Genomic DNA, 24,748 nt, shown 5'->3' on the forward strand with positions numbered 1-24,748 from the left:
AACAAGTCTCAGTTTTCTAACAAACTGGAATACATTCTGCACGAGAAAAAGCTACTGCCTCTGCAGCTGGCTCCAAAACAGAGCTCTATAGTCAGAGAGAAAAACAGGGACCACTGAGTGCAGTGATGACGACAAGTATTCTCATTAGAAATCCTTACAAGCTCGGAAGCCTCAGGCAAGTTAGCTAGCCTCTGAGCCTCAGTCTCTCCATCTGTAAAACAGGGACAGAAACACCTATCTCAGGGGGCCATCATGAGGATTAAAGAGTAGAAGGCAGGTGATGTGCTGGGGCTAGAATGTAGTAAGCATTTCATAGTGTCCAGCTATTGTTGTTGTTGTGATTACCTTTCAACTGTTACTCTAAGAATGTTCTAGGCAAGTTGTCTCTTGAGAAGCTTTATATGACTATAGAGAAATATACTCATGTTCCTATAATTTAATAAAAGTTCTGGATCAAGTACCAAAACTGACAGAAAAGGACAAAACCATAGGGCTTTCCACTCAGTGCCCATTTAAAGAGGCAGTTCTAGTGACCCAGGAGGTCCAGTCTCAGTGCTGCCCAGGCAGAGGCAGACATGCCACACGGGGGTGGGAGTGCAGGGCAGCCTGCGCTCACTCCGCTCCTTCTAAGTGTGCACCCATGCTCTCAGCTGGACAAGAGAAGAAAATGAGAACACTGACCTCAGGGAGACTGTAGGTCTTCTGGAACTGGGACACAGAGTAGGAGCGGATGTAGTCACCCATCTCTTCTTTTGTTTCTATAGCTCGCTTCACCAGTCACTACAGAAGAAAGTTAGGAAACGTGAGCCGATGGGGTGAAACACCACTGCGGTGAAGGCCAACTCAGAGATGGCACCACTCGTGAACCCAAATCACTGTCCTTGAACTGACCAAGTGACGACAAGCTATCAACACACACTGTCCTATAGGAAAAGCAACTGGCTTAGCGTCTGAGATGCTAAGATCCAGTGGGACCTAGAGCTGAGCAGCTGTGCAGGAGGAGCCTCACTTCAGAGCCTCAGGCCTCAGTTTCCCTCTCCATGTAAAGTGAAACTAAGAATGTCAGTTCCTTTCACCTCACAGAGCTACTGTGGGAGCAAATGAAACCACATGTACTAGAGTGCTTTGTAAATACCCGAAACATAACACAAATGCAGCTATCCCCACAACCACCTGGTTCTAGCGATCGATCTCAATGTCATTCTTTTTCCTGCTTCTTGCACCACAGACCAGAGAAAGGGTAAGAACCAGAGAGAACCCCTAGCATAACCCTCAACTGAGAGATGAAAAAACATCCCCAACATATTCAGATGTGAGAACAGGGTGTACTGAGTACACAGCCTTGGGCTTCGGGTTAGCTTGGCACTCACAACATTCTCTCTCTCAATCCGCACAATGCTACAAGGTGGCTGGTACTGGCCGCGATGACAGAACCTGAAGCTCAGAGAGACTACGTAATTTGCCCATTGATCCACAGCTAGCAAACCACAAAGCTGGGCGTCACAACTCACAGGCTCTTCCACACCAGAAGGCTGGACATATGGGCTTCATTAAATGTTTCCCAGCTCTTTTGGGATGATATGCAAAAGGAGGAGTTTCTCCCTACCTTAAACTCCAGTTAATTAAAACACACACACACACACACCCACACCCCATAACCTGTGGAAGATTCCGGTGCTCTGAGGGTAAGAATGCAAAGTCAAATAAGAGCCTTTGTTGTCCTCCCCTGGCTCTTCATTCAATTCCTGTACTACTGAAGAACATTATGGAGGGGGTGCCATCTGTCAGGCTTGCCATTCTCTCTCCAGAGAGAGCCACTACATGTCAAAAGCAGTTTTTGGACAGTAGTTGTGTTTCCCCAAGAGCACAGCCACACGTGGCAAGGTTTAGCTGCCTAGGAAAGTAGACACGTGGCATGCTGCATGGTGATCCCACAGGGACAGGAAGAAATGCTTGATCACGGAGGGCAGCCAGCTCCAGGAAAGGACACGTTTAGGAAGTGGCTGCCCAGGATAGGGGCGGCTGCAAATATCTATATAAGGAACATTCTTTTGTTGTCAGCATCTTCCATTTATTTCCATCACTCCACTCCACCCCACCTCCAAACAACCACCTCAGGCACGGACAAAGCCAGAAGCAGGGGCAGAGGATGAGACCACACTCAGAACTACGGTAGCTCCTAACTCGCACCCCGACCCCAGCACCACAGCCCCAGACAACTAAGGAGGCGGACACTTGCTCAAGTCAATTTGTCTCTGCTTTGCTTTGGATCCAGAGATCCAGTTTCTGGCCTTTCATATTTGTTTCCTTTTCCCTTAATCAGATCTACCCAGAATTATCACTTGGTGGGATGCTGGAGAGTGTGATCAGATAAGGAAGGCAAAGCATGTTGAGTCATAGGATTCCCACAGACAATCCAATACTGTTTTGGAGTTCCCAGCATGAAGGGCTGTGGAGGGAACCTCTTGGACAGCCAAGCTCTGCCACAGCTCCCTGGCATTCGAGAAAAATAGCTACCCTCACAGGATACACATCCCACCTGGGAGAAAAAGATGTGACCTAGAATACCAATGGCTGGAAGTTAGACCCGTTTTTCTCCCGGCTGGCATTCGGAGTGTGTTACTATAGCTTTGTAAACGGTGTGAACATGGGGATGAGTCTCGAGCCCGGCACAAGACGACGAGTTCAATGGTTCCCAACTGCTGGTCCGTGACTATCCTTTCACTGGTCTCCAGCAAAACATGAAAAAACTAGAGGCATGTGGTAAGCTTTTCAGGATGCTAAAGGTATTCAATTTGAAGGACTGTCCTTTATTTTAAGATTGGAAGTTAAATGGCTTTTTAGGAAATGATAGAGAAACTAAGAGCAGTTACTTTTAAAAAGGCCCTTGCCTGGCAAAATAAAGATGACAACCGTAGGTCAACCTCCATTTTTGCTTTAAAATTTTACTGGTCCATGAAATTAAGAAATCTGGTAACCAGCAGCCTAGGCTCTCACATCCAGACAGGAAGCCCCCCAGCATTCAACTCACAACACGGAACATTCACAGACACTCCAAATGCCCAAACCAAATGCAGAAGATCACTTCCTTTTCACCCTCTCCTCATATCTAGACTAGATTCTTTGCCCTCAGAGTTCTAGCACGGGGCTGAGGAAGGTCTAATCACTAGAGATCCAGGCTTTGCGGGAAAAGGCAACAACTTCACAGAATGACAGTGTTGGAGGTTTTAGTAATAACACAGGGGCCCTACCTCCTAGTTTCAAAAAAGGATCAGGTACCGTCCCTCTGTACCAGACAAAAAGTCTAACAAAGATACAAATCAAATTCTGAGTTAAAGTCTTGAAATATTTTGCTGTGTACACAAACAACTTCTGGGATTCTTTGTTCCTTCGGTTTGTCGTTTTCTAGAGCTCATCCCATACCGTAGTAGGAGAATCATTGGCGCAGGAGTCTGGAGCCCAGAAGTTTAGTACTGGCTCAGTTACTGATAAGGAAGAAGGATGAGATTAACATTATTGAGGGCCTGTGCCGAGTTGACCTCTTTTGGCCTTTGGCTCTTTGTCTGTAAAGTCAAGAGTTTAGGCTAGCATGAGTTGCTCCTAACCAGAGATGTCCAGGAGTTACTTGAGTGGTTTGGTTTGAGATTTTTGTTTGTTAAAATGTTGAAGCCCAACCCCAGACGTGCTCAATCAGAATGGCAAAGGCTCTGGCAGTGGTTCTCAGCCAGGGCAGTTTTGCCTCCCAGGTGGGGTGACCAGCTCATCCCAGTTTACCCAGGACTTGACCAGTTTTAACATTGAAGGTCCTGCATCCCATAAATCCCACCTCTGTCCCAGGTGGCCTGTGAGGATTGGCCGCATATTTTGGTTGTCAGAACTGGGGGCAGGCTACTGGCATTTAGTGGGTGGAGGTCAGGGATGCTGCAGAACATCCCATAATGCGAAGGACAGCCTCTCACAACAGAGAATTATCCAGCCCACGATGTCCATAGTGCCCAGGTTGGCAAGACCTGGGTTATAGCCAGGGTGTGTGTGGGCTGGGGAGCTCACGGGTCATTCTGATGCCTTCACCTGCTGCAGGTCCACAGCACGCTCGCTGCGTGGGTTCACTCCAACACTCTGTGTCTCTACCTGACTCTCCTCAGTAGTCTCTTTAGAGTTAAATTAACAACTCTTTCAACCGACTTCAAATTCAGTTGTTATTATACTAAATGTTTTCACTTTTTATTTCAGATTTCTTAAACATTTCGTTTTTCTCTGAACTCTCTCCCAACCCCGCCAGCCTTGCCATTTTCATTTCATACAAGTTCCTTCATTGTACGTCCTCTCCGCCCCTTCTTATTCTGTCACAGTTTAGGCTCTGGGCTATAAGGTACACCGCCGTCAGCGGTGGAGAAACTTCAGAAGTGCAGGGTTGTCGTCTTTATATATAGAAATGGTTGGGGATTTGGCTTTTCTGACTGGAGGAAGCTCTTCTAAGCTTGACTCCAACCCAGTGGTGACTTTAGCCAGCAAAACTAACTTAGGCAATTATAGCAGGATGCTGTGAGTGCATTTTAGCTGACCTGAGAATAGCTCTGGCCTTCTCTTTCCCATCTGCTCCCTTTCCATCAATTCTAAGTGAAAATTATCTCATGATGATAATGAAGAATATTGTATAATGTAGAACAGTGGTCCTCAAAGTGTGGTCCCTGGAATGGACCAAAGGCATCCTGGGAACGTGTTAGAAATGCAAATTTTCAGGCCCCACCCCGAACCCAGTGAATCAGCAACTCTGGTATTAAGCCTGAGAATTTGCATTTCTAACAAGAGCCTGTTTCCTCACATCCTTGTTCACAAAAGTGTTAAAACAATTTTGACTTTTGACAATGATACAGAATGGATGGTATTTGAGTATAAACGGAAATAAAATTACTGAGATAAGCAATCTGGGTTCAGGAAGCCCTCTGGTGATTCTGACGTGCTCTCAAGTTTGAGGATCACTGTTACAGAAGAAAGAGAACCACACTGGAACCTCTAACTCATTGGAGATTTTCCCACCGCCTTCACTGCCCTGACCACCAATGGTTGCTTGTGTTGCTTCAACTCCCTGCTACTTTCCTGTAATAAAGTATCCAACAAAGGGGAACTCCTAAGGAGCTGCTGTGTTCTACGCAAGCCCAGCCTGATGCTATATATTTTCTGTACAACTCTGTGAAAAAAGTACCAATAGTAGCCTTTTCCTATTACAGAAGTTGAAGCTGAGCAGGTGACCAGGTGACCAAGGTCACACAGAGAAAGGAGGATTTGAATCCAGTTTGCCCTGATTCCAAACTCCATGCACTTAAAAGAAAAATCAACACTTTTTTTTCCTGTAACTCATTTTCATTTTAAAACTTAGTTTCACTATTCAATATGAGAGAATTTTAAAATAAAATAAATAATTTTAAAATCACCTATAAGTCCATCACTTAGAGACAATCCTTACCAATATTTTTGGATTTATCCTTCCAGACATTTTTTTACATATACATACATTATAAAATACATAGATTTTATAAAACCAGGCTGCTGTGTATACTATTCTTTAATTTATTTCTCTTAGCAGTATATCCTGGTCAATAAATCTAGTGGCTGCATATTATTTTATTGTTAGGGTGTGCCAAACTTGATACATTGTTGAATGAATTTTTAAATTTATTATTAATATTTTATTTCTTATATTTTTATTTTTATAGTATTTATTAAAAATTTTTTATCTGTTGCTGTTCTTAATGTTTCTTAATTTTGCTGTAAGTGATGCTGCAACGAACTTCCTTCTATCTATATTTATAGAGAGGATGAGTTCCTAAAGGTTGAATATTTTAGTCAATGTGTGTTTTTATGTGTTTGTATATATATTTTTTTAACTTAACATACTGTCTATTGCCAAATTACCCTCAAGAAAAGATGTTACAATTTACACTCTCACCATAGGGTAAAAATGCCATTTTCCCTATACTACTACCAACATTGTGTATTATCATTCTTTTTAATATTTGCCAAACTTATAGGTAAAAACATGTTTTTATGGGCATTTTATTGTATTAGAATGAGAACGGTAGTATTATTTAGGACAATATATCCAAATATAGATATATGTTTAAAATTATACATTTCAGATATACTTGGAAGGGAAAGCCATTAAAATATTAGTTTTATGTTGTCTTAATGAAAATCAATGTATTTGGCTGAGAAGTGGGGGTGGATTTTCCCAGGCCAACGAGACCTAGAGGAGAGGGACTGCATGTCTTCCGCACACTGAGAGTCAGCGGAGGTGGCAGAGTTGAGCCAAGACACCATGACAATGAGCCCAGGTAGAAGCTGAAGCAAAGGCCGTCCTGTGCCCACAGCCCCCCACCCCCACCCCGTGCCCCTGGGAACACAGCCCTCAGTGTATGGATGGTTGCAGAATGAAAGACGGCGGATGAACAAACCATCTTGGACTGGCAAATACCATCAGGAGTAGAGTCACATCTGGTCTTGTTTTCACCCCTCAAGGAGGACCTGGGAGAAGAGCTGGGATTGAAGGAGTTTTACCTCCTCCTCAAGAGCTTCTGGGGACTCTACATGGCTCCTGCTTTGGCAAAAACTAAACCTGGAAATCTAATGTTTGTGAATCCATATTGCCACACCTGCTCTACACGTCCACTTTACAACCATGGTGAGACTTATGGGCTGGAAACTCATCGTCCAGGTGTGAGCAGACTGGTCCTACAGGTAAGGGTAGCATCCTGCGGCTTCAGCTGCCTTCCCTTCACCTTGGCGTTGCCCAACAGGGTTGAGCGCGTCCTGAGGAGTGGGGAGAGTGGAGCCAGAGATCAGCAGTCTTTAATGTTTAATTTGCATTTATTTGCTTACTGGTGAGTTAGAACACCTTTTCCTATCTTTTTTAGCCATTTGTATTTCTTCTCTTTGAATGGACTAATCGTGACCTCTGCCTGCTTTTTTCCAACACTTTGTTTTGAAGAAATTCAAACATGCAGCAAAGTTGAAAGAATTTTACAGTGAATACCCATCTATCTACCACCTGGATTGTACCGTTAATATTTTATTATACTTTTAGTCTGTTTGTATTTGGAATTTTGCTTTTTTATTTGTTACAGCTCTTTATGTATTAACATTAACTCTTTATTATCATATGTTCCAGCTCCTTCTTGATTGAAGGATTTCTCCAGTTTATTTACTTCCTCTCTTTCATACTTCTGCATATGTTCCTCTCTTCATCCTCTATATTGGTTCACTTTCCTGCCTATCAAAATTCAGGACCAATTGTCTGTTCAGCAATTGCAGCTGCTTCTATATCATCAGGAATTCTGTGTTTTAAGTGAAACAGTATACCAAAATGCAATAATAACCTAATCTACTCATGAGATGAGGCCTGGTCTAAGCATCAGGTGTTCTGGACTAGACTGACATTGGGCTTCACCATTTTGGGCCTGATTTCACTCATCCAGAAAATAACGAAACAGGAGAAGATAGCCTTTATGCCATTTTGTGATATTAATAGAGAACAGACTGAATAATAGTGGAATTAGCTTTTATACCAAAGTCAGACCGTAAAGTGGAAAATTTATATAGTTAAACTTTCCCTAAAAAATCCGTTAAATCACCCAAAAGTACAGTATTAGTATCTCTTGAATGACTGTTGATGGCCATCAATGTTAAGTTCATTCTGGCCATATTTATGTGCACTATTAAAGATTTAACATAATACTTCTAGTAAATCTAAACATAATTAATTGTTTCTCCAGAAACAGATTTTTTTTTCAATGAGGACAGGTGAAGTGATTGGCTTGACTTTAGGGGTCATTTTTTTTTTTTAAATAGGCAACATTTGGTTTCTTTTTTTTTTTTTAAAGATTGGCACCTGGGCTAACAACTGTTGACAATCTTTTTTTTTTTCTTTTTTTCTGCTTTATCTCCCCAAACCCCGACCCTGTACACAGTTGTATATCTTAGCTGCAGGTCCTTCTAGTTGTGGGATATGGGACACCGCCTCACCGTGGCCTGACGAGCGGTGCGATGTCCGTGCCCACGATCTGAACCCTGGGCCACCGCAGCAGAGCACTCGAACTTAACTACTCGGCCACGGAGCCAGCCCCTAGGGGTCATTTTCAATGCAGGAAAACCCTCATATCCTACTCAGTAGAGTAAGATGTTCACCATGTGAGAGAAACCTGCGACCTGACGTCAGCTGCTGATGTGGCATGTGGATGTCTCCCATGTTGCTCCTCCTCCTGGGAATACACTCGGTGAGTGGAAAGTGGAACTGTGTCTGCAAGGGAGCTTTCAGATGTAATAGGATGCTCTATTCCCAAAGGGGCTTAAAAAATAAGCAGCTTTTCTATGTCATAGAACAAGAAGTCTAGGGCTTGAAGATTCCGGTTGGTCATTCAGGGCTGTATGTGATCTGTGTGGTTTTCTTTGCTTTCTCCTCATGAAGGCAAAGTGGTCACAGCAGCTCCAGGAAACACAACCTCATGTGACAATGTCCACAGGCAGGAAGGCAGGCAAGTTTCTCTTTGAGTGTCTCTCTCCTTTTTTTTCCTGAGAGGTAAATATTTTCCTAAATTAGCCTAGCACTTCATTATTCATTGTGTGGAGCATGAACCAGCAACATCAACAACACCTGAGAGCTTTTTGAAATGTAAAGTTCAGACCCGCCCCCAGACCTCCTGAATCATGGTCTTCATTTTCCGTAGCAGTTGGACCATTTTACACTCTACCAGAAATGCATAAGAGTTCCAATTTCTCCATGTTCTTGCCAATACTTATTTTTTATTTTTTAAATTATATCCATCCTAATGGGTATAAAATGATATCTTTTGAGTTTGATTTGTATTTCCCTAGTGACTGTCATTTAGCATCTCTTTATGTGCTTACTAGCCATTCGTGTATCTTTGGAAAAAATGTATATTCAGTTCATTTGCCCTTTTTAAAATAAGAGTGTTGTTTTGTTGTTGAGTTGAGTTGAGTTTTTTATTTTAGATACTAGACCCTTATCAAATATAGGATTTGCAAATATTTTCTCCCATTCTATGGGTTGTCTTTTCGCTCTCTTACTAGTGTTCTTTGATATACAAAAGTTTTCTATTCTGATCAAGTCTAACTTGTCTATTTTTTCTTTTTTTGCTTGTACATTTGGTGTCTTATTTAAGAAACCAGGGCCAAAGCCAAGGTCATGAAGCTTTTCCTCTATGTTGTCTTCTAAGAGTTTTATAGTTTTAGCTCTTGTATTTTTGTTTTTGATCTATTTTAGTTAATTTTTGTATATGGTGTGAGGTGAGGGTCTAACATCATTCTCTTACGTGTGGATATCCAGTTGTCTCAGAACCATTTGTTGAAGAGGATGTTCTTTTTCCTATTGCATGTCTTGGCATCATTGTCAAAAGTCAATTGGCCATAGATATATAGGTTTATTTCCGGACTCTCTATTCCAGCGGTCTACTGTGTCTGTCCTTATGCCAGTACCACACTATTTTGATTACTGTGACTTTGTAGCAACTTTTGAACTTTGGAATTCTGAGTCCCCCAACTTTGCTCTTCTTTTCCAAAATTGTTTTAGCTGTTTGAAGTCCCTCGAGCTTCTGTATGAATTTTAGGGTCAGGTTTTCCACTTCTGCAAAAACAGCCATTGTGATTTTTATAGAGATTGAATCTGTTGATCACATGGGGGAGTATTTCTATCTCAACAATATTTCCATCCAATGCATGAACACAGGATGTCTTTTGATTTATTAATGTCTTTTAACATTTCTTCAGCAATGTTTTGTAGTTTTTATTTAAAAGTCTTGTACCTCTTTTGTTAACTTTTTTCCTAAGTATTTTATTCTTTTTGACGCTATTGTAAATGGAATTGTTTCTTAATATTCTTTGGATTACTCATTGCTTGTGTATAGAAATATAACTCATTTTTTGATGTTAATCTCATAACCTGCAACTTTGGTGAATTCATTGATTACTTCTAACAGTATTTTTGTGGATTCTTCAGGGTTTTCTACATGTAAGATCTTGTCACCTGTGACATTTCCACTTCTTTCTTTCCAATTTGCATGCCTTTAATTTCTTTTTCTTGCCTAATTTCTGTGGCTATAACTGTGATGAACAGAAGTGGTAAAAGTAGGCATCCTTGTCTTGTTCCTAATCTTAGGGAAAAAAGCTTTCAGACTTTCACCATTGAACACGATGTCAGCTATGGGTTTTTCATAAATATCTTTTACTATGTTGAGGAAGTTCCCTTCTAATCCTAGTTTATTGAGTGTTTTATCTTGAAAGCGTGTTAGATTTGTCCAATGTTTTTTTATATGCAAGCATAACTTTTTAGAGATTTGCAAACAACGCCCAGAGATCATCTTATACCTTTCCCTATTTCATCTTCAAAACATACAATAAGAAAAAGAAAAGAAAGAAACTTTGATTTTCCACTGTGATTAACTTCCATTAGCCCTTCCTACAGTCATTAATGGAAATAATGGGTGGCGTCTGGCTGGGGAAGTTTTTAAAGAAAGACTATCTGAGAATTTCCAGGTTGTCACGGACTCAGTCATGGCAGGGTAAGGGGTGGGTCTGGTTGTGGAGACTTCCATAGCCCTGTATCATTTCACCCTTGATAAAGAACACTATGATACTGGGAGTTTCATATCTTGCCAACAGAGTATAAATGTTACTCAAAAAAGACAAGGACAAGCAGCGTTTTTGACTAGATGAGTTCAGCTGTCAAATTGCTCAGGAAAAAGAAACATCTCCACTGGACCGTACAGGCTTGACACAAGAGACTTGAAAAAGAAAAACAGAGAAAGCAAGAAAATCTTCCATGGCAAGAGAAAAGCAATTTGAATGAAGAGCTTCATAACACAAAATGTGAGCTTCTTTAAAGTAGCTTAGGTCCAGTTAAGTCTTTTTGTTAGTGTTTACGATGTTCATTTGTGCATGATTTAAATTTAATTTATTTTCAAAAAGATCTACAATAAAAAATCCAATAAGACCATAAACAAAAGAAATAGAACTACTTTATTAAACTCATTGCAAAGGAAGGGAAAAGAAGTAATACAAAAATAATTTCTGCAATTAAGAATTAAATATGAACCACAACGAGATACCCCTTCTTTCCTACTAGGATGGCTATAAAACTGGAAAATAAGTGTTGGTGAGGATGTGGAGAAGCTGTAACTCTCTTGCATTGCTGGTGAAATGCAAAATGGTGCAGCTGCTGTGGAAAACAGTTTGGTGGCTCCTTGAGAAGTTACACATGGAATTACCATATGACCCAACAATTCCACGCCTGGAGTATACCCAAAGGAATTGAAAACAGGGACTCGGTTACTCGCATGCCTGTATTCACTGCAGCATTATTCACAATAGCCAAAAGTGGAAACAACCCAAGTGTCCATGAACAGATGAATAGTTAAACAAAATGTGGTTTATACATTTCAATCAAATATCATTCAGCCATAAAAAGAAATGAGATTTTGACACTACAACATTGTTCCCGCCTGAGTCCAAGCTCCCCTCACTCCCCATTGGCATCAGTAGAAGTGTCACTCAACTGACATCCTTCCTCTGATTTAGTCCCAATGCTAACCCATCATGTAACTGCTGGTAAAATAATACTCCTGGGTCTGGCCCGGTGGCGCAGTGGTTAAGTTCGCACGTTCCACTTCTCGGCGGCCCAGGGTTCACCAGTTTGGATCCTGGGTGCGGACATGGCACCGCTTGGCACGCCATGCTGTGGTAGGCGTCCCATATATAAAGTAGAGGAAGATGGGCACGGATATTAGCTCAGGGCCAGTCTTCCTCAGCAAAAAGAAGAGGATTGGCAGCAGTTAGCTCAGGGCTAATCTTCCTCAAAAAAAAAATAATAATAATAATAATAATACTCCTAACCACACAAACTCAGGAGGGGGGAAGGATGGTGACACGTGGCGTGGCAGCCTCTCTCAAACTCCCATCATAAGGTGCCAACACCCAGGAGGAGGAAAGTGTAATTACAATGGAACAGTCAAAAGTTCATAAAACAGCTACACGTGTGGTGAAACTTGAGTCACTGGTTTCCTTTACAACAACGCAAAAAACAGTGGATTTTGTTAAATAAAATCGGAAGTAATTTTCAACCACTGGCATTAAGTATTACTATGAAATCTCTGCCCGCAAGACTCCAACAATTAAACAGTGTCACCTATACCTAAATCATGCCTCACTATGTCCATCTTCCACACTAATACACCTAATGGTTCCTCATCGCTTGTGGGATGGAGGGTGGAGGCTTATCTGTGGCAGCTTCCCCAGCAGCCAGGGGAACAAGTCCTTCAGGCCTGAAGGGGGATCTGGGTGTCAACTCTGATGGCCGAGAAGTAAGGAAAGAAAGGGGGAGAATGGAGGCAGAAGAGGAAAGAAGGGGGAGTCCATCGTGTTAACCTGCCGAGTCTCACTTGGAGCAGAATGTGACAAGGTAGTCACTCTCTCATGAGGGAGGGGAGCTGCAAGGAGGTGAGAGGACCACTGTGCAGAGCAGTGCAGTACCTTGATGGAAGGGCCCTCCGCTGGCCACTGGTGGAGCTGCCATTTGCACCCAAGGGTGTTCTCCTTCCTTCTCCACTCAGTTGGCAGGCAGAACCTCCTGTCATATCATTGTCCAGGAAGTATCCGGAAATACCAAAGGAAAAGTGGGAGCAAAACAAAGAATGAAAGCCTTGAAAGTCCTCTGCTTTCTCTGTAACCCTCAGAGACTGAAAGAAAAATTTCATAGAAAGAAAAGCATCCAGCGTGCAAACTGTGTTCTTAAAGGCAAAAGTTAAGTTTGCCTGAAGTACGAGTACCCGGAGACTGACTTTCTGCACAGCCCGGGAAAAAACTCGGACTTCTTCGCAAATTAAAAGAATGTGCCTGGAATGTGCCAGAATGAGAAATTATAAACATCAAAGAAAGCCCACAGAGGAGATGTGATAATGACTCTCCTACCACTCACAGGACATCACATTCCAGTGAAGAGCAAGATCAAAATGGGAGAGAGGCAGGGAGGAGAGAGCGGGGGCAGAAGTGAGCCCCGCCGGCCAGCTGGGCAGCTGGAAAGTCCTGCTCCCCGCTGCCAACTTCTGAAGCTCATGTAGCGGCCAGTCACCACGCCAGGGAAACAGGAAGGACCCAGGTGGTTCCTGCAGCTCAAGAATCTGAATTCACCTCAGAACCACCCCCCACCGGGAGGAACCAAAGTCTGGGGCTTCTGGAAACCATAATCCTTTCTGCCCCCAAGGATCTTGGGCAGAATCGGAGCTTCATTTAGGAGCGTGAGGTGGGACAGTGAGTGAGGGGTTTTTCTTAGAATCTATACTTAAACTCATGCCTTTTTCAAAATATTTCATGCTTTTCTTGAAAACTTTACAGTTAAAACTCACCAACGAGCAACAAATTGGTAGGCTATTTCTTTATGGCTTTCTATATTCATCCTATACTTACATTTAACCTCTACATTAAACTTACCAAGTATCATCTTTTCTTGATCTATTTTCTAATCTATGCTTCTCTTAATGAGGCATTTCCTAACTGACCTTTCCCATTTAAGAGCCTTGGCGTTCTTGGATTCATTTTGTCTCTTAAGCGCTTTTCTCTTTTGCTCCTCTGGAGTTAGAAATTGCAACTATTGGTCAGTCTAGGGCTCAGGGTTCAGTTACAGGATCTGGGGCTAAATCCTCTGGTCCTTGCAGCTCAGAGCAGGTGCAGGATGTCCGTTGGCCTGCGAGGGGGGAGGGGCTCCTTCCAGATCTCATTACAGCCCTCCTCAAGTTTCCTTCCTGTGAACTGATTCAAATGCAGAACAAGTCAGTCTGCTGAGACACACACTCTTCCCTGCTCCCCCTCCTCTGGCCCACCTTATTCTGCTTCTATCCACCTTTCTGATGGGCGGCCAAGAAGTGGCAAGATGAGCCAGAGGGACTGAGACTGGGGAGGGAACAGTGCAAGGAGCCTGGAGATCAGTGAACTGTGCAGAGCCTTCAGCCGCCCACCTCCGAGCCACCCCGGGAAGTGCCCTGTTTGTGCAGGGGCCCGGTGGCTATTGAGTGGTCTTTATTATCATCATTGATGCTGGAGAACTTTCAGCTCCAACTACCTATTGGACAAATGCTCTTGGGTGTCTGGTGAGCATCTCTAACCAAAGGACCAGAAGCAAACTTGTGCACTCCCTCTCTCTTGCCCCTCCCAAATCTCCTCCATCTCAGTCCATGAGCTCCGTTCTTCTGGCGTCTGAGCCCCAAACCCTTTGCGTCATTCTTGGTTCCTCTCCCTCACATACCGCACATCGACATCAATGAGCAAATCCTGATGGCTATACCTTCAAAATATTCCAGAATTGGACCACTTCTCACCAGCTCCACTCCTGTCACCCTGGCCCGAGCTGCACCTATCACTGACTGCTGTACAAAAGGAATCGTTGGTTCAGTCATTGTTCATCCCCCAACTAGAATGCACGTTCCAAGAAGGCAAGGACATTAACCATTTTGTTTGTTCCTACCTCACCTGCACAGAGAACCATATTGACACATAGTAAGTATTCAATAAATATTTGTTGGATGAATGAATATTCAATATTTTGTTACTTAACCTCAAAATATGTTTGGTAAATAGTTCATATACCTCCTGATTATTATTCTTTTTCAAAATTGACTTTGTTATCCTTATGTATTTCTAATTCAGATGAACTTTAAAAGAGTCATCTTGTCAAGCTTCACTGAAATCCTGTTGGCATTTTGATTAGAATTACTTTTGTGGACTTACACATTGGTTTGGGAAGACACGGCCTCTTGACCCAGTCACGTCTCCCTCTCCTACAACACTGCCTGTCTCTCCATTTCTTCAGGTCTTTTACATCCTTCCATCTAGTTTTAGAGTTTCCTTTATGTCAATCTTGCACTTTCCTTGCATTACTGAGAAGAATTCTATCAGTCATGGTACATTTTTTCTTTTAATTCAGCAGTGAATTCACTATGCTAATATTTAACCTAAGATATATGCATGTCAGGATCATAAAAAAAAGGCAGGAAGATCTTTATCTTTGCTAAGTTGTGGAACAGTTTCTATTACACAGGGATTGTATCTTCCTTGAAAGTTTAGTAGAACTTCCAGTCTTATAAGACCGGGCCTGCTGTCTTTTGAGGTATAGAGCTTTGACTATCTTTTCAATTGTTGTTTTGTTTTGTACATATTTTAACAGACTTTGTGTCTCAGAGCAGTTTTAGGTTCACAGCAAAAATTGAGTGGAAAGTACAGATACCCTGTATATATCCGTCCTCCCCCCACGCACACACACAGCATACCCCACTATCAACATCCTGGCACCAGAGTAGTATATTTGTTACAATTGATGAACCTGCATTAACACATCACTATCGCCCAAAGTCCATAGTTTCCATTAGGGTCTCTCTTGGTGTTGTACACTCTATGGGTTTTGACAAACATATAATGACACGTATCCACCACTATATTATCATACAGAGTCTTTTCACTGCCCTAAAAATCCTCTATGCTCTATCTATTCATCCTTCCCTCTCTCTTATCTCCTGGATGTCTCCTGGAAACCACTGGTCTTTTTACTGCCTCCAAAGTTTTGCCTTTTCCAGAAAGTCATATCATTGAAATTATACAATATGTGGCCTTTTCAGATTGGCTTATTTCACTTCAAATATGCTTTAACTGTTTCTCCATGTCTTTTCATGGCTTCATAGCCCAGTTCTCTTAGCACTGAATAATATTCCATTGTCTGCATGCACCACATTCATTCATCCATTCACCTACTGAAGGACATCTTGGTTGCTTCCAAGTTTGGGCAATTATGAATAAAGCTGCTAGAAACATTCGTGCACAGGTTTTGGGTAGACATAAATTTTCAACTCATTCGAGTAAAACCAAGGAATGTGATTGCTGGATCATACGGTAAGAGTATGTTTAGTTTTGCAAGAAAACACCCAACTGTCTTCCAAAGTGGCTGTACCATTTTGCGTTCCCATCAGCAGTGAATGAGAGCTCCTGTTGCTCTGCATCCTCGACAGCATTCGGTGTTGTCAGGGTTCTGGATTTTGGCCATTCTAATCGGTGTGTAGTGGGATCTCATTGATGTTTTAATTTGCATTTCCCTGATGACACACGACATGGAGCATTTCTCACACGCTTAATTGCTGTTTGTACATCTTCTTCAGTGACGTGTCTGTTTAGATCTTTTATCCATTTTTAATTAAGTTGTTTATTTTTTATTGTTGAGTTTTAAGAGTTCTTTTTATATTTTGGATAATAGACCTTATCAGATACGTCTTTTGCAAATATTTTTCTTTCATTCTATGGCTTGTTTTCTCATTCTCTGAATAATTTATGTTTTCCTAGAAAATAATTTCAATTCTTTTGGTACAAGTGTTTACTCATGTCCTTTGTATCTGCACTAAATTCACCTTCTTGGGTGTCTGCTCAACACACAGCAACGTTCACTGGTTAAGTACCCAGGTTAATTCCCAAGAACATGCACATTCTCCATTGGGGAGCCACCCTTCACCAGGATGCAGCAACACTATGCTTTGGGTGGGATTCACACACATCCAGCATCTGGATTAGTCCAATCAATGTAACTAACATGCCCACTGAAGTTTGGGGCCGATAGTCCCTGCTGCTGGCAGCCACATTGGGATCAAAAGGAAACCAGCCTGAGGATAAAATTTACAGAGAAGGGCAGAGCTGAGAGTGTGACAGAAAAAGCGAGCTGGAGCCCTGAGCAAACCATGCCTGAAGGCCGTCTGACTCAAGAATCTTTAGTTTTTGCCAGCTCTTTTATTTTAATTTTTTGGTAATTAAGTGATTTTTTTATTTTTAAACTTTCAGACTTTCAGAAAAGTTACAAAAATAGCACAGAAAACTTCTTCATACTCTACATTCAGATTCTCCAATTGTTAACATTTTACTCCACTTCTCTCTCTCTTTCTCTGCTCATAACCTCTAAATACCCTAGTGTGTAGCTTGTCAGTCTCCCACGTTAGAATGATTCCTCCAATCAAGAAATGAACATTGATACCAATCTCCCATCCAGTCCATAGATCTCCTTCCAATTTCACCAACTATCCCACGAATCGCTTTTTCTGTTGGGCCCAGGATCCTGTTCGAGATCACACGTTGTGTTTATTGTCCCGTCTCCTTGGTCTCCTTCCATCCAGAACGGTTCCTCGGCTGTTCCCTGTCTCCCCTGCCTTGAGAGTTTTAAGAGTACGGGACTTTCACTCCACAGGATGATCTCAACCTCAGGCCACTCGGGGTGTGCACACATGCAGACCCGGCACTACGTTCTTGGAATTAACTACAGAGACGCCTGCTGAGCTCTTCTCCGTGCATCGCACCAGGTGGCCCACTGTGTCCGCATCCCACCCCTCATCATCTGGTCAAGCTGGTGTCCGCCTGGTTTCTCCACAACAAAGCCATGGTTTTCCCTCTGGATTTGATTAGCACTTTGTGGGGAGGTAGCCCGATATTATGCCAATATTCTGCTCTTCATCAAACTTTCACCCACCAACCACAGGGTCCACTGATGGCTCCTGCCTGTGTCAGCCACCACTGTGATAGGTGCCAGCTGGTGATTATCTATTTCCACCAGCCCTTCTCCCTTCATTAGCTGCATTCTCTTGTAAGGAAGACCTTCCCCCGCCCCCACCATTGCTCACATGTGCATTTATTTGCTCGTATCCATATGGACTCACGGATTCCTAGTTTATTCCATCAGTTATATTCTGAAGATTGTGTGCTAGCTATGCTCACTGCTACTGGGGTATCATTGCTCCTCATTTCTCAGTGAACACGTGCATCCATCACTACGCACATACACACGTATCTATAACTATTTCCGTTAACTATCTGGGTAAATGCAATCGAAAGCCCAGAAGCTCTGTGATGCTTCCACCTCCACCCAACCCCCGGGGCTCTTACCAGCCTTCTCTCGTCTCAGGTTTCGAATCCCCTCCTCAGACAGTGAGAAAACTGGTTCCCATTCCCTTGACGTATTTACTTCTCTGCTCAATCAATTAACTCAATCAATTAGCTCAGTGTCACTAATCTTCCGGCCACTCCAGCCGCCTCCACACCCTTCCCCCTCTGTCCCAGTTCCTTGCAGCCTGGGAAAGGCCATGACAACACCTCCACAAGGCACCCAGTCCCCTCACCCCCACCCTTCTCCCTCAGGTCAGACTCTCCACGCTGGGAGGGGCTGCAAAGGGAAGACGGAAAGAACAGAAGGATATGAAGGGAAGCTTCCTCTTTCAAAAGCAGTTTTAGGATGGGTTTCTGTTACAGGATAAGCCCTCATATCTGACTCTACTGGGACTAGTAATTGGGCCATTTTCAAAGAATTACTTTAAGTCGAGATCCATAAAACATGTTTCAAAAACCACATGCATGTCTGTCCTCCTTAAACCTTGTTTTCCTTCCAAAGCACAGACGCACCTGGGTTTTCCAAAACTTTGATGGATTTCTTCAGTGCGGGTCACCTTTCATGCGTAAACCACAGCTACAGGACATTGTCCACAATTTCCAGTCTCAGTGTCCTTAGAGTCATCCTGAAAGATGTTTACAAAGCTCTCTGAATACAAAATTATTCTTAATTTGTGTGCTGACGCCCCCCCCATCCAACTTTATACAACTCACTTGACCTTACCCGATTTAAGAGCAATTGTTTATAGTGACTTGCGTTTATTGGGTCTTTCCAAGGCATTTAACCTAATTTTCATGGTAATAAACTTTCCTTTCACTCTTATTTCATTGATCCATACACTATTTAATTAAATTATATGCTTACAATAATAAATATAAGCGGCACAAACTGGTTTAGAACCGGATACAACTGACTGACAAGCAGACAACTCAGCTGGTGAGAGCAGAAGCGATGATGTTCTAGAGCAGTCTAGTCCAGGACACTTTCTCTGTACGGGCCACGTGGTAAATGTTTGCAGCTTTTGCCGGCCATGGGGTCTCTGTAACAATTACTTAACTCTGCCGCTGCGGTGAGAAAGCAGCCACAGACAGTCCTGAAGTGGATGAGCATGGCTGTGTCCCAAGAAAACTGTTTGCAAAGACAGGCGGCCGGCCAAATCTGGCCTGTGGCCACCGTTTGCTGCCCCTGTTGTGGGGAGCAGCCTCTTAGCTGCAGGCGTCCGTCAGCAGGTCGGGGGCGGGGAGCATTGGCAGGTCAGGGGACCTGAGTTAAGGGGACGTCTGCTGCCTTGACCGAGAGCTTCCCAGCACCCCAGCCAGGATCAGCACCTGGCAGCGGCCCACAGACCTTCCTGCGCTCAGACCCCAGGCGGCTCCTCGGCACTTTCCTGAGGACAGGCCATCTTCTGTTGTACTTTAAGGAAATCTTTTATTATGGGAATGTTCAAACACACAGACAAGTTGAGAGGACAGTAATGAGCCTGAAACCTCTGCTAAGCCGGGACACTGTATTGGGAGGCAGCCTGTGGAGTCACGCCCGCGGAGTCACGCCCAAGAGTCATGCCAAAGAGTCCCGCACTGCAGGTGAGGGCATGAGGCCGGGCCACTGAGAGAACTGGCCCAAGGTCTCGGGGCAGCGGGGTTGCAGGGTGGCCTGTCTGGGTGGGCTGCTGAGAGGACCCACCGCTGAGCTTTCCAGGGACACCTGACCCCTTCCACCTGCTTCCCCTCCCCAGGCCTTTCCTCTCTCCTTTCTTCTTACCCTTCGCAAACACAAAAGGCCAAGCGCACACCCTGGCCCTTCAAGCAAAGGTCTGCGAGGTGGCCGTCGAGTGCAGTGGCCAAGAGGGCGCCTCCCAAGACAGACCACCCGGCCGAGCCCCAGCCTCCCACTGTCGACGGGGCCTCCACTGCCCCATCTGGGAAAGGGGATGGGGCTCAATTCTGCCTCAGAGGAGTGCTGAGAGGATTAAAGGGTAGGAAAATAAATCTGAAGCACTGAGAACAGGCGCTGGCACATCTTAAATACTTAATAACGTTACTAAAATGAGATAATGATACCGAAAGACTCCATACACTGGCAGCTGGTAGTAACAACATCTGGGTCTGAATATATGCAACTACTGTCACACAGAGTGGGCTACAGCAGGGAGGAGATCTGGCTCCTCGCCCAACTTGTAACCAGCTTTGTGACCATGGGTCAGTCACTGTCCTGCTCTGGGCCTCCAAGTTTACATCCATAACAGAAGGAGCTTGAACCATCTATCCCTTTTATGTCACTTTAGTCTGAAACCTGGAATCTGTAGCAAGAAGTTCCCACCCCACCGAGGGCCTCCTCAGGCCCTTGGGCTTGTTTTTCATTAACCTAACCAGCCGTCAGGAATGCAACCGCTTACAGGTCAAACATGGCAGTGGCTCCCCTCCAAGGTCCCCATTCTGGTCCCCACACCCGCCTCCAGGGGCAGGTCTCCACTTCACTCACCACAGGCCGTTCTCTGGCCCGGGTGACTTAGATGGGACGGCTGCCCCTGCAGTTCAGCCGACTGTTAGCTGGACAGTTCCCAGGGCACTCAAGTGGCCTGGAGAAGCCACCAGCAGCTGAGAGGAGGGCAGCCACATCTTCCCCAAGAGAGGTGCAGGGTGGGGCGCCCCCAACCAGGGAGCCGGCCCCTTTCACCTGAGTCTCCTCCCTCCCCTCCAGACTCAAGATTCTAGAGCTCCTCGGTCACCCAAGGCTCCAGGTGCTCCAGAATCCAGAAGTTAGTCTGCAGCCCTGGTCCTAAACACACAAGGGTCTCCTCTGAGCCCTCCACTGACGGCCCTCCTCTGTCTGGGGGATGCTTGACTTCTGCTCTTGACCTCCTGAAATAAGACGATGGTGCTAACCACACGGCAAGTGCTTGGCTAAACATGTCAAATGTCAAAATGCCAGGAATTAAGAGATCCGGACTTTTGTCTTCTCTGTCACCAGCCAGGGGTAAGAGCCAGTGGGGTAATGACAGTGGGCCCCAGCTTGCCCAGGGGGCTTGCATCTTTAAGATCCTTGCCAGATCTCCCAGATGAGTCCATGATCTGCCAAAGAGTGAGGCCCAGAGACCAGAGCACACTGGATGATGGACCAGCCTGTCACCCACCATCCACCAAGTGTGTCCCCAACACTCCACTGCCCATCCATACCCCTGCGCAGTCTTCAGTACATCCTCTCAGTGCAGTACCACTTCCAAGGGCTCAAGCCGTGCGCTAGGCAGACACCTGGGCAGAGCTCAGTCCCACGTGATCGTGGGTGAGCAGGAAGCACCTGAGGCCCACAGAACAGAGCCTCTATCTGTGTCATCCCAGGCCATGGGAGTGACTGTAGGTGGGGCTCAGCCCTCCCTGAACAGGGGCCAGCACAGGGTCAGCCTCATCTTGGGACTCTGAGAAGGTCGCCCAGCTAAACCTGGGAGGCTGTCCCCGAAGAAAGGTCCAAGAGTTTTATGAGTCTGGCTTGAACGTCCTCTAGAAACACACATTCACCTCGAATCCCCTGAACCGGGCTCTACTCGCGTCGTCACCTCTGGTTAGTGAACAGGTCATCCCTGCCACCAGCCCTCAAGGTGTAGAAAGCTCGTCACCAGCTGCACCTCGCTGAGCACTGAGTGACCATCTCTCTCTCCCAAGGTCTCTGCCATAAAAACTGCGTGGTTCTCCTCGATGTCCCGTTTACCACTGCGTCCTCCAACCATCAATACCAGCCCCTTAGGCAACAAACTCCACATTTACCTTTAGGCAAATAACTGACATCCTAGCACACAAACCCGCTCTTTGCCTCACTCTCTCCACCAAGAGATGCAGGATCCAGTAGTTACAAGAGTCACATGCGCTTGGATTTGAATCCACTGCAGGACCCTGGACTAGGGACACACACCTGAGCCTCGGTTTCCTCATCTGCAGAGAGGGAATGGGAGTAGTGTCTCTCTTATGGGGTTATTATGACAACCGAAGAGAAAAATTAATAAAAAGTAATAAAAAAGTAATTTGCACAATGCCTAGCTTCATACATTTTATTTGTTATTGTACTTATTACTTCTTCCCTTGTATTCATCCAAGTAGTGAAGTAAACAGAACAGCTTAAATTACGCTTCCAGTAACCTATATTTGTAGAATGATGTATTTCTCAAGTTACACATTAATTCAAGGCTTCATTAAGTAGCCCCGTGCCTTGGGCAACGGATTACTTATAAGTAGTACAATATTTAGTGGCTCCTTAGTGATGCAGTCAGCCATTATTAATGAGCCAGGACTTAGAATCAGGATGAAGTGTAAACACACGCAGACATCCACTCACGCCCCCATGTGCGTACACACATGTGCTCACGCTGAATAACAGAGGAAGATACCCCCAAAGCCGGTGCCACAGGCTAATCCTATAAGTATTTTTGGGAAAAGAAGATCAAAATGAAAGAGGAAGAACATCGAAGTTTCCTTTCATCAAAGAATGCACAGAACATATTCCAAATGTTGTTTAATGGGCTCATCGTCACTGACACCTACTTAATGCCAAAGCATCGTTCCAGGACACCCTCTTGCAAGCTATCAGCCCCCAGGGATAACTGACTGAGTTTTTCACTCGGCAAAGGAATTAGTAAACTTCCCACAGCTAATTTAATCACAGGGGTAAGTCAGGTGGAAAGGAGATCGTCGCAATTTAGAACATTCGAGGGATAATCCAGGCTTTCATCTGTGTGTGTCTGTGTGTGTGGCCATGGACGGGCTACGGAGGACAGGGTCAGTAGAAGAGATGGTCAAAGAGAGGTTGTCAACACAGCCGTGTGAAGAGTACCTGACACCGTGGAAAAGCCTCGAACAATCAAGGGCTTTGAAGATGCTCTAGGTGCTCGAATTGTCTCTGGGCTAAAGCTACTTACACTATTTTTTTTCCCCACTAAAAATAGAGGACTCTGTCACGCTAAGGTCTCCAGGAATGGTGAGAAACATGGTTATTCCTGGTCTTCAAGCCCCTGGCAGCCCTCTGAGCCCCAGACCTCGCCCTGCATCCCCCAGCCCAGCCCCTCACACACCAGCATCTCCAGGAGGCTCGGACTCCGACCACCTGTCAGAGACACAACAGGCTGGGCCACCGCGAACCATGCACTGGCTTTCAAGCACAGAGTCTGTTCCCTGGGGCCACGAGGATGTGACTGCTTGGCTTTCTGTGAGCACACGGCTTGGGGTGTCTCCACTGGAAAGAGAATGTGATCCCTGTCATGCCGGTTTTAGCCCCTGGGTAATTCTTATCACACTTTCTTTCTACTTCTCAGTGATTTCCAAACAGAACTTCACAGCTGGCATAAACCTTAGAGACCACGAGGTCAAACTGGACAGCCTGGGAAGCCGAGGTGTAGAAAGAAAACAAGGGCCCTGGCACGGGCAGCCCCGGGGACCCGCAGCGCCGAGGCCGGTCTCCCCCACCTTGTCCTGACCGTCTCGGCTGGTCCTGGAGCCCATTCCTTCTCCACCACACCACACGTCCACCTCTGTGTCCGGTGACCCAGAGTCAGCGAGACATCCTAGCCCCTCGCTCTGCATTGCCAAAGACACTGAGCGAACTCAGCAAAACCTGGAAGCAGCAGAGCCGAAGCACGCAGGCTGTCGGTGCTGCACGTGCTCAGTGCATCCTTGATTGTTTCCGTTCTGCTTTGCGGGATGAGGCGGCAAGTGACAAAACTCCAGCTGATGCTCCTGGACAGCAGCCCCACACTGTGTCCAGCTGCACCTTGATCCAAGCTCTCCCGTCACCTGACCCCAGAGGGTGGTCAGAGAACTGGACCCTCATGCACCTGCTGTCTCTGCCCAGTGTGTTCCAGGACACACAGTGACACTGGGGGCATTAGCACTCCCCCACCCTCCTCGAGATAGGTGGCTTCCCCTTTAACCGTGTTGGTAAATAAAGCAGTGGTGGCAATAATCATAATCCCTGATTATTGCCTTGGGGCCACCTGAGGCCTGGGAAGAGCGTTCACAGGGGCCACACCTGTGCCGGGTGAGGTGTGGGTGCAGGAGAAGGGGAGGCCTGGGCTGTGGATGTGTTAGAAACACCGAGCTTCTTCCTGGTTTGCCCTGTGACTCTCCAAGCACGGATTTTAAGGGCCTCACTTTCCACAGACCCAAAGTACTACAGGGCTGCTAGGGCCAGAGGAACAGCTACAGACCCTGGCCCTGGGGTCCCCCGGGCGTCTCCATGGGAACAGGCTGCTCTGCGTGAGGCCCCACAGGCAGCAAGACTTCCCATCTCAGACACCACCTGATGCTGTGCACGGAGTGGTTGGTCAAGAGCACACAGTGACGTGCCAGCTGGACACTGGATACAGGGATGAGAGGTCCTCCTCACAGCCAGCAGCCCTGCCTCCCACAGCCTCTGCTCCCCAAAAGATGTTGCCACTACCCCACTCAGGAAGGGGCACGGTGTTTGCTGAGCACCAGCCACGTGCACCCCGGGGCGAGGGGCTTCGACCCCAGGGACCCTGTGCCCATCTCACAAGGCTGGGATGGATGCCTCCTCTCTCAGATGAGATGGGGCTCAGGGGCAACTGAGAGCACAGCTAGCAGGGGCAGGGCTGGGAGATGCGGTGGAGTTTGTAAAGATGGAGAGCTGGACAGGACCTCAGCCATGCCCGTCTGTCAGGAAGGCTTTGCTGCATGAGACTCGGGGACACAGGGTGGGTTGGAGAGCAAGTGAGATCAGGAGAGAGACAGAGAGAGAGAGCATCTGGAAGTGTCAGAAGTTACAAGTTAGAAA

General features: G+C 45.3%; 1 long non-coding RNA gene and 1 pseudogene across 1 annotated transcript in view; one reads left to right on the top strand and one right to left on the bottom strand.

Moving 5' to 3' along the window:
• The window catches only part of LOC139076745 (uncharacterized), a 145,356-nt gene that overhangs the window by 75,589 nt on the left and 45,019 nt on the right, over window positions 1–24,748 (top strand). The window lies entirely within an intron of this gene.
• Window positions 1–24,748, bottom strand: part of LOC139076743 (serine/threonine-protein kinase MARK2 pseudogene) — a 76,263-nt pseudogene that overhangs the window by 27,978 nt on the left and 23,537 nt on the right.

The sequence above is a fragment of the Equus przewalskii genome, chromosome 17 (assembly GCF_037783145.1).
Source record: "Equus przewalskii isolate Varuska chromosome 17, EquPr2, whole genome shotgun sequence".
In the NCBI taxonomy this organism is placed as follows: Eukaryota; Metazoa; Chordata; class Mammalia; order Perissodactyla; family Equidae; genus Equus; species Equus przewalskii.